Below are 7,743 nucleotides of genomic sequence, written 5' to 3'. Positions count from 1 at the left end.
TTCCGACAGAACCAGAAAACTTGTGAAACGTTGGGAAAAGTGCATTGAAGTGCAGAGAGATTATGTAGAAAAATAATGTATGTTTCAGTTTTCTGTCATTAGAATAAATGTACCTTTTTTCAAGTCCCTTTACTTTTTGATTTCTCCTCGTATATTATATGAAATTCTCAAATATACTAGAAATCTACATTGTGTAACTCTTAATTGAAGTAATAATTTATATCACCACTTAAATATTCATTGAACGTGGTGCCGGGTTTGATTCCCAGTGGGAGAGCGTAAATAATTTAATTTCACGATAATTTGCTTTCATTAATCATATCAACTTCCTTTAGCATAAAGGGCATAATCGTGGGACGTTAAACTTTAATAAAAAAAACATCTAATTTTCATCAATATTGTAGCAATTTCCTCGACCCTATGTTAAGAAGTATTATTCAATTTCCTGTCCTGGTAACCAATGGCGACTCTGATGAAAGTCATATCAGCAAAAAATTGAATTTTACTTCTAGAAGCTAAAGGAAAAAAGCTTCTGAATGTTCTATAGAATCATTAAGTTAGTACGAGTATATTCTTTTCCTTTAGCTTGTGCAATAAAATTTCATTTTTTACCTATGTGACTTCCTTCAAGAGTCATCTCTCTACTGGTATCGTAGTTTATTGTATTAGCTTTATTCCCCATAGTAAAATTATGTGACTGTATTTGTTAGCCGAAATCTTGGTAGGTATAAATTTGTAGGTGTTCTATTTATTACATAATGGATAAGTGAGTATCGTTTCACAGTGTAAACAAGCTAAGACTTCCAAACTATGTGAATTCAGTACACAGACATGAAGAAGTGTATCTGCAAGTATTGGTTGCAATAGAGTAACAAGATCAAAGATAGAACCTGTTCTTCTGATGCTCAATCCATGTCAAAAAGCCCCTTACTGTTTATGTTCTATAGAGATAAAGTTTGAAACCAAAAATCGCTTATTTCAACCATTTCCTGTTTGAATAGAGGGTTAAGGGAGGGGATGAAACATATTCTTGGGACCCTGAATCGATTGAAAAAAAATATTGATAGCATTTACTGTATTTGCTCTACGGAAACTAGTATTGAAACCTAAAGTAATAGTAAAATTGAACTACTTCCGGTTTAATAGAGTCCTATGTATAAATCACGATAAGTTGTCTTGAGGCACTGAATCATTCACGAAAAACAGTTTCTCGTTATTTGTTACCGTTTTTGTTCTGTGGTGACAAACGTTAAAACCGGTATTGATACCGGAAATAATAGTAGATTTGAGCCACTTCCAGTTTTGGTAGAGTGTTAACGATAGTCGTAATATGTTATCTTGGGACGCTGAATCATTAAAAAAAAAGAAAAAAAAAACAGCTTCTTGCTATCTATGAATGTTTACGTTCTATGACCATAAACACTGAAACCAGAAATAGGTAATTTAACTATTTTCGGTTTGAATAGAGCTTAAACGGAGGAAATGCAATTTATTCTTAGAACACTGAAACGATTGAAAAAAAAACGCATCTCGATAGCATTTACACTTTTTTCCTTTACGGAAATCAGTATTGAAACTGGAACCTAGTAGAAAATTTGAAGCACTCCACGTTTTGGTAGAATATTGTGGCTAGTCATGATACGTTGTCTTGAGACGCTGTATCGTTTGCAAAGAAACCGCTTTTTGCTATCTGTTACCGTTTGCATTCTATGGCGGTAAACTTTGAAACAGTACATGGCTAATTTGAACCACTTCCGGTTTGATATAATTAACGGAGCAGTTGAATCCTATTCTTGGGACGCTGGGATACCTTATACCATTTTGCACAAAGAAAATCAGCATCGAAACCGGAAGTAACAGTAAATTTGAACCATTTCCGCTTTTGATATATGCATAATCATTATATGTTGTCTTGACACAATGAATTGTTTTCAGAAATCCGGTTCTTGCTATCTGTTACCATTTTTGTTCTAAGGTGATAAATGTTGGAATCAGAAATGACTAATTTGAACCAATTCTGGATTGAATAGAGGGTTAACAAAGCAGATTGAAAACATTCTTGGGGCGATGAATCGATTGCAAAAAGCCGCATTTCAATAGCATTTACAGTTTTTGTTATACGAAAATCGGTGCTGAAACCGGAAGTGATAGTAAATTTGAACCATTTCCGGTTTTGGTAGACTGCTGTGAATAGTTATGATATGTTGTCTTCAAGTGCTGAATAATTTGCAAAAAAAAAAAAAAAAAAGTCTTGCAAAAGTTACGGTTTTCGTTCTTGGCGATAAATATTTAAATCGGAAATGATTAATTTGAACCACTTCCGGGTTGAATAGAGAATTGCCAGAGGAGATGGAACCTATCTCTGGGACGCTGAATCTATTGCAAGAAACCGCATCTCTACATCTCTTGCCGTTTCGGCTCTGATATCGATCGACAGACGGACGGATAAAGCCGTTCTACCTAGTGCTACAGACTTCCTTCCGACACATATGCACATCATAGTTTGAAAGTCTGAAATCCCCATTACTTAATAATAACAACAGTAATAATAAAAAATACTATGTAAATGTCTATATGAAACTGTTTTCAAAATGATATGTAGGCCTATACAGACGGCAGAAATAATATGCTTAGGCTGAAATTCTTCTCATGTAAAATTTCTTGATTTGACACAAATTAACGTAGAGAAAAATGTTTAATGTGTTGTAAAAATGTGTTACTTCTGTAAATCAAAATAAACGTGTCTACCTTATTTTTGCCATCTTAGAGTATTTTTGTAATTTTGGCATGAGGTACGCAGAATATAATGACGTACGCAGAATTTCATCAAGACGGTTTAATCACCCAAGCTCATATCGTTTCATGACACGTCAAATGTTTATAAACACCTTTAGATGGTAAATGTTTATTTTTCCATAATAGCTTGTTGAAAGAGAGGAGAGATTACATCCGGAACTCCCTTTCGTACGCCACTGATATGTTCTACTATGAGTTGTAAACCTATATTAACGACCCTCTTCGATGGCAACCAAGAAGTAATGAATTTGTGCAGTAACCTAGAAATAACTGTAATTGGGCTCGAACATCCGTCAATACAAAGGCGTTTGGTCGGCCATTGCCCTAGCTGTATGTAATGTAGTTCATAGTCATGTAAACACTGGTAATTTCATAATGGCGAAGTATGCTATAGCTATTAGTAGGTATTTCTAGAAATGCAAAGCAGTAACAAGAATTCTTTACAAATAAATACAGGTTTAATTTAATAATGAAATAAATAAATAAATAAATATGTATTGTAAAAGAAGCCATCGATTGTAATTACACAAGTAGTAAGAAAAAAAGTTTGCGACCCACAAGGCACCGGAGGGATTCGAACCCTCGATCTCCTGTTTACTAGACAGGCGCTTTAACCAACTAAGCCACGGCGCCAGATGGCGTGAGTCCTCTCAATTACAGTAGAGAATTATCAGTAATAATTTATTAATATTAATTCTAAAAATGAAACTTTTGTTTAGTATTTGAATATTAATATTGTATAGTCTGGTGCCTGTGACTGCATGTGATTTCTTGGAATTCTTGCTTTTGTTGTTTTAACATTGCTATTGCCATTACGAGCACTCATGTCGTAAGAAAGAATGAACACCATTTCATGAATATTCTCGCCTACTGAAAAATGAAGTCTAAAAACGAACCTTTTAAAACATTTTTATTCCTCTTTTTAATGCTGTTGTAGCATTAAAAAAAAGTCATTTAAAACAAAAGTAGAATGATTTTTAGAGAAAAAAAGTTGAAATGCCTTTTCCGAATCGATATTCAGAGTTGCCAATCGCGGAGAAGTCAATAACTGTAGGCGCAGATGCACTCAGTTAAACCACACATTAGCTTTACTTCGTTTTTTATAAAATATCACTGATGCATGCAGTGGTTCAAGTCTGTCTTCAAAATTGGGGGGACGGTAAGACCATTCCCATACTTAATCTTTTTTTATTTTATTTTATTTTTTAAGCGATGTTCAAAATATTTATGAAGTGGAAAAACAATGCTGTGGTGTGGAGGATCAGGGGAGCAGAGTTGTCTTCAACATCGGGATGCAGGCAGATTTGAGGCTTATTCTGACATCAATTTCATTTGATCTCACTTTCCTTTGTGGCAATCGGACACAAATGATCACATTTCTCCACAAAAAAAAAATCGTATTATTGAGGGGACAGTCCCTCCCCAGTTCCAAGATTGGAAGTACATGTCCCCCTCATCCCCCGGGATTTGCGCCAGTGGACGCATGATATCACTGATGTATGTCAACTGCAGGGACGTACGCAAGAGGTCTTGCGGGCTCGGACCCACTCTCGAAGTCCCGACTTTTCTGTAAGTTTAGTCTAATTTTAGGGATAATTTTATAAATTGTAATACAATGTAGGCCTATCGTATTGGATTTGGACACCCCTCTAAAAGCTTCGGATTCCTTCTTAAATAAATTGTTGCGTACGTACTTGATCAATTGTTACGTTACTAACTTTCTCAATATCACTACTAAATTTCTCAATATCACAATATGGACATCAATGTTGCTTAAGACTTGATCTCAATCTACCGTTATTTTGCTAATGCACTAGCTTACGTAGCATTGAGCCAATCTTTCGATTTCACTACAATTCCCCACTTCGTCTAATAGTCTGTTAAAATTTATTAATTAAAATTTATCAATCAGTACTCAAGCATTGACGAATTTAAATTTCATTGATATCCCATCTATCTATAGGTATAGGCAGGGCCGGCCGCCCCGTGCAATGGCATTATTTACTACTCCTTTTCTCCAGAAAGAACAAATCTTAAGAGTCACGATTTTAAATATGTTACCCAGGCCCGTATTTAGATAAATGCTACTCTGTGCTCGAGCACAGGGCGGCAGAATTTAGGGGGCGGCAAAATTTTTAATTTTTATATTCACAATAAAGTAATCAACTCGCAGTGTCCCGCGCAAGCGCGAAAAAATATGTTAGTTTATCTGATTGTTTTTTAAAAGTCAATCTTTTCCCACTTCCATCCCAATGGGTGAGGATGAACTTGAACATCATGAAAACTGATATCGTTAAACTCAGCGACCTCGAAAAAGTTGAGTTCAAAACTAACAACTGCCGTTTTCGTTTACTTTGGAAATCTCCCCCCTCACCGGGGAGTGGAGTACAACATGAGAAAACACATACAGGAGAAAAACAATTTTTTGCAAATACTTTGGCAAGTTATTATTATTATTATTATTATTATTATTATTATTATTATTATTATTATTATTATTATTATTATTATTATTATTCAAGTAACTTAAAGCATATGAGAAAAGAAAACGCATACACAAGAAAAAGTTTCTTTGCAGGTAATTTGGGAAAGTATTTTTTTTATTATTTTTTTTTATTTGAGTATTCTAACATGAGAAAACGCATACAGTGTTTTTTTTTCGGAAATACTTTGTGATTTTTAAAAAAAATTATTCAAGTAACTTAAAACATGAGAAAAGAAAATGCACACAGGAGAAAAGGTTTATTTGCAAATATTTTGGAAAGTGTTTCTCTTATTCGTTCGAGTAGCTTAAAGACGTATGAAAGAATCCACACAATCTTTAATTATGTGATAAATTCAAAATAATGTCAAAAGCACTGCCTAGTTCTTTAAATTCCATATTTTACTATTACAATGGTAAGAGTAAATACGAGTATTTAAGTAATTCAATCAATATTCAAGTGAAATTATAAAATATAAAATTGACATATCGGTTGATTAAGAATTAAATGAATGCATTTTTTCCGGACAGTAAATTTAAAACGTATATGAATAAATTACATACCAGTATTGAGAGGATGTGTCCCCAATGGATGAGTGGTTAAGCTCTTTGCCTTTTAATGAAGGGGTTCCGGGTTTGATTCCCGATGGGAACACAAGTGGTTCTGATCCTAAGTTAAGCTGTAAATCCCGTCCTTAATACGCCACCATCTTCCCATGAAAGGCAATGGCAAACTACCATGGGTTCACCTTGCTCAGGGACCTTCGGGTCAAACACCTATCTTCGGGCAGAACACTACATCATATTCATCTTGGAGAGAATTAGATTATTTAAAATTACGTTGTAAATTTTGTAACTTGTAATACCTAAACTGCTTCTCAATGAGAGATGGTATATTTGCGAAATCGCTTGTTTCCTTGTTTGAGACATAAGTTTGTGCGGAGGGCGACTAATACTTTAGAGCACAGGGGCGCACGGTATAAACGAGGTGTGGCAATTAAATAACGAGACTGGTGTCATAAATATGATGTATTGCAAAGAAAGTTACAATTGACTGTTATTCCCTTCAATATACTGCCCTCCCCTATCTATATACCGTTGCATACGTGCCTTCCATAGTTCAAAACAATGATGTAGGCTATCAGATATCACCCTGTTCAACAACTCTGCCGTTTTCCGTTTCACATCTTCCACAAACTGAAAATGTATTCCCTTCAATGCACTTTTCACCTTTGGGAATAGATAAAAGTCACAGGGAACCAGGTTTGGGGAATACGGAGGATGGTCGAGCACAGGAATGCGCTTGGCTGCTAAAAACTGCTTCATAGAACGGGCATTATGGGCAGGCGCATTGTTTTGGTGAAGGATTCATGCATTGTTCTTCCACAAATCCGATTTCTTCTTATTCTTTCCTTCAGCTTGATAAGGACTTCTTTGTAGTAGGTCTGATTCACCGTTTGACCTTGAGGCACCCATTCAGTCATGATGATAGCTCCGATATCGAAAGAAACGACGAGCATTGTTTTCACTTTGGACTTGCTCATTCGTGCTTTTTTCATTCTTGGCGACGTGGGAGTCTTCCAGTGCATGGATTAACGCTTAGTCTCGGAGTCATACTGGAAAATCCATGTTTCATCACATGTAATGTCACGTGTTAGCAAGTCTGGTTCTGCTGCCACACCTCGTAAATACGGGCCTGAACCCCATCATGAACAACGAAGAGGAGGAAAAGAGTACTCGTACTCAGAAAGGCCTAAACACTACAAATAGAATTTCGTTGTGTCTTTTTTCTTCGCCGTAACAGAAAGATAAAGCAAACATACCTTCAGAGAAAAAATACTAATCCTTTTTATGGAATTCAATATCGAGCTTCAATTTCAATATATCAGTTTGCAATTCCAGTACTACTAGCTCTTTTTTCTTTCGTTCTCGATTTTCCTTCTACATCTAATTGAATTTTTTTAAAAAGAAAAACTTGTTTCTACCTTCGGTGATAAGAAACTTGTTTGTGACAAAGACAAAACTAGTTTTCATATTAACACTGTAATAAATAACTAAATGCAACAGGTGTTCGTAACTGTTCGAAAATTGAGTTCTTGTATTTGAAAACAATCAAGCAATTCATGCTGGGATTTGTTTGACCATTTGCTGCAGCATTGTGCATGTGACCTTAAACTAATGCGTCCTAAACGTGATTTATGAATGTAGTATTCAAACACAGGCGGCGCCAGGATTTTGGTTATGTGGATGCAGGCTAGGATGGAACAACAAATACTAACATTGTTGCCAGAACGCTCTGAACTATTGAGCCTTAAGATCTCAAAAATAATCCATGTTTTACCATTTAGAAGAAAAAACTAGAAAAATACGGTATATCAAGTAACTTATAAGCGACTTAAAATGTCCCTCAAATATATCCAAACATAGAAAACAAGAAATATACAAAATAGAAAGGATTATTATAG

General features: G+C 35.2%; 1 non-coding gene across 1 annotated transcript; it reads right to left on the bottom strand.

Moving 5' to 3' along the window:
* Nucleotides 1–3,355: 3,355 nt before the first annotated feature.
* TRNAT-AGU (transfer RNA threonine (anticodon AGU)) lies at nt 3,356–3,429 on the bottom strand. The gene has a single exon. It is a non-coding gene; the product is annotated as a tRNA-Thr (tRNA).
* Nucleotides 3,430–7,743: the final 4,314 nt, after the last annotated feature.

This window comes from Thermobia domestica, chromosome 10 (assembly GCF_964235325.1).
Source record: "Thermobia domestica chromosome 10, izTheDome1.hap1.1, whole genome shotgun sequence".
NCBI classification, from domain to species: domain Eukaryota; kingdom Metazoa; phylum Arthropoda; class Insecta; order Zygentoma; family Lepismatidae; genus Thermobia; species Thermobia domestica.
This window is presented reverse-complemented; position numbering and strand designations above follow the sequence as displayed.